Source organism: Saccopteryx leptura, chromosome 3 (genome assembly GCF_036850995.1).
Source record: "Saccopteryx leptura isolate mSacLep1 chromosome 3, mSacLep1_pri_phased_curated, whole genome shotgun sequence".
Classification (NCBI taxonomy): domain Eukaryota; kingdom Metazoa; phylum Chordata; class Mammalia; order Chiroptera; family Emballonuridae; genus Saccopteryx; species Saccopteryx leptura.
Window position 1 is genome coordinate 25490234 of NC_089505.1, and position 3519 is coordinate 25493752.

Sequence of the window (3519 nt, forward strand, 5' to 3'; positions counted from 1 at the left end):
GAAGCAAATGGGCGCTTCTCCTATGTGCCCTGGCCGGGAATCGAACCTGGGTCCCCCGCAAGCCAGGCCGACGCTCTACCGCTGAGCCAACCAGCCAGGGCCAAAATTAAAACAATTTTAAGGCCCTGGCCAGTTGGCTGAGTTGTAGAGAAATAGCCTGATGTGTGGATGTCCTGGGTTTGATTCCTGGTCAGAGTACACAGGAGAAGCAACCATCTGCTTCTCCACCCCTCCTCCTCCTCTCCCTTCTTTCTCTCACTCTCTCTCTCTCTTCTCTTGCAGCCATGGCTCAATTGGTTCAAGCATATTGGCCCCCCCTGGCACTGAGGATGGTTCTGTGGAGCCTCACCTCAGGTGCTAAAAATAGCTTGCTTGCAAGCATGGCCCTAGATGGGCAGAGCATCAGCCCTAGATGGGGGTTGCAGGGTGGATCCCGTTCAGGGCTCATGCAGGAGTCTGTCTCTCTATCTCTCCTCCTCTCACTTGGAAAAGAAGAAAAAAAAATTTAATAGAACTATTTTTACCCAGAGACAATAATATACAAAGAAAGGCATTTGTAAACTGTGGTCCTGAGCTAGTCACAGTATAAAAAGTAAATATACACTGTTCAGTATTCACACTCCTCCTGACTCCCTGTCTCTTGAGCTTGGAAGAAAGCTGAAGGACAATATATTAAAAAATTTAGGCATGAATTTTCCAAAATAAAGCTATGTTCAAGCGTTAAGTCTGCATGATTAGCATGATCAAAAGTGGGAATCATAAATTAATGTCAATGTCCCAGAGTACTTTTCAAGGTCGAAAGTGGAGATATAAGAGTTAAACAACAATCTAAATAGAACCCATTTGTATGGATATGACAATGGGTGGGGAGAGGGGCGACTTACATTTGCCTTCTCTGCTCAAAGCTCCTGGGGGCATATTTTGGCTAATGGGACCCTCTCCAAATGCTGAACTCACCAGGCTGGACACTGGGTGGGCGCTAACCAGAGCGACGCGGGAACTATCTCCCATTGGGAAGGAGAGTGGACCGATTTTGAGAAACAGAGGCTGAACCAGTCAGAAGTGGGGGATGGAAACAGGCATTGAGAGGAAGCCCTGAGGCAGACAAAGGCTCCTGCAAACTGAAGAGGAAACAGAAATTATGAGTAAGCAGCGGAAGTCTGTAAGTAAGCCTAGAGAGGAAAATGGAGCACACTGCAGAGATGCTGAGGCACAAACCGTGTGCCTCGTGGTTCTCAGTGACTTTGCCTTTCATTCCAGGCTCAAGACCACATGTGCCATTATTATAGAAATAAAGAAAGCAAACAAACACTTTTTCTTGAGATCCCTATGAAAAATATCTAGAGGTTTCTTGCAAACAAACAAACAATCCCTAATCACACACCAGCACATCTTGTGCTGACCAGAAACATCAATAGTGAGAAAAATGATTTAGAGAAGGAAGATCATAGTCACTGACCCAAAATGAAGCTTCTTACTGAAATGACAATTGAAATTGCTCCTGATCGCTTACTGAAATCCTGGCTTAGTATCTGGAAATCAGGAAAGATCCAGAGGAGACAAAGGAATTTAGGGAAAGTGACATCAAAACAGTGATTGCCCCAACAGTTTCTGTCCTGGGACCTTCCTTGTTTAATGAGCAATGTTCACGGAAGATTCAACAGGGAGAAATACTGATAAAAATTCCCTCCCTGACTGAACACACAGACTAGAGGTGTAGAACAAAAGAAGTAAACAAATATGCAGAATTTTAGATAAGTTCTAGAAAATACACCAAAGCAAATGGTGGAAGTATAAAGCTGGAGGTGGGGACATTGATATTCTAGAAGGGTGCCAGGAAGATGCTTGCTATCAAGGTAACTTTTGTAGGAAGAGATAAAGACATTAAAGGATCTTCCTAACTGATATCTGGGAAAATAGCTTTTAAGACAGAGTCAACAGCAAGTGCAAAAGCCCTGGGCCAGATGGTTGGAGTGCTGCTATAACAGCAAGGAGGGAGGATGGCTGCAGTGGACTAAAGGAGGGAGAGGAGTGAGCGAGGACAGGGGGTTCCGAGGGCCAGGCTGTGCCAGACTTTATAGGTCACTGTACAGGCTTTGGCTTTTAGTTTGAGAAGATGGGAACCCACTGGAAGATTTTAAGCAAAACAGTGATGTGACCTGATGTGTACATTTTTTAAAGAATATATGTGTGTGTGTGTGTGTGTGTGTGTGTGAGTGTGTGTGTGTGTGTTTACTACAGGTTACATTAACTATCATTTTGTACTTGCTTCAGGTGGACAGTACAGCTGTCAGAGAAATATACACTTCACAAAGTGCTCCCCTGCTGTTTCCAGTACCCACTGGGCATACAGTTATTACAACATTACTGACTATATTCCCTACGCTGTAATTTACATCCCTATGACTTTTTAATAACTACCAATTTGCACTTCTTAATCCATTCACCATTTTTACTCAGCCCCCCAAAATCTCCTCTCCTCTGGCAAATGACTTCTGTAGCTAACAAAAATAGAGTTTCCTTTTCTTTTCTCTCCCAGTCTGTTCTCTGTATCTATGAATCTATATTAGCTTTGTTTATTTTGTTATTTAGATTCCACACAGGAGCGAAATCATATAGTACTTGTCTTTCTCTGTCTGACTTATTTTACTTAGCATAATACCCTCTAGGCCCATCCATGTTGTTGCATGGCTAAGATTTCCTTCTTTTTTATGGCCAAGTAATATTCCATTGTGTAAACGTGCCACCACTTTTTTATCCACTCAACTACTGATGAGCACTTAGGTTGCTCCCATACTTTGGCTATTGTAAATTTTACTAAAGCTATATTATATATTATAGTTTGACTGAGGGCAACTATTTCTTTAAAAAAAATTAGAATTTCTTTATTCCACAAGAGATTCAAGGTGATTTCTGATATTTTATCATCTATCTTCAGAAAACTGATTTTAAAAAATGTCATTATAAGAACACAGAGACACTCTATTCTAAAAAGAAACTATATTTTTGTTAGCTAGAGAATCATTTCAGTGTTTTAGGAAACAAAGACCACCTGCTGTGGAGAGTTGGCACACACTGTGATATGTTGACCAGTTTAATGTGTTTGGAGTTAGACATCATTTTAATCTAATAATTTTAATCTAATAGTTTCATTTCACATGGGTAGAAAATCCATTGCCTTGTCAAAACACAGCATTCTCAAATAATTGTGGTAAGACCAAAATACTTATCAAAGTCAAAGAGAAGTAAATATAAGTCCCTAAGTATTTATTTGTTTGTTTGTTTATTTATTTATTTAATGAGAGAAGGGGAGGCAGAAACAGACTCCTGCCTGCACCTGGACCAGGATCCACCCAGCAAGCCCACCAGGGGGCAATGCTCTGCCCATCTGGGGCCTTTGCTCTGTTGCAATGGGAGCCATTTTTTAGCACCTGAGGCCAAGACCATGGATCCATCCTCAGCGCCCAGGGCCAACTTGCTCTAATGGAGCCATGGCTGCAGGAGAGGAGGAGAAAAGAG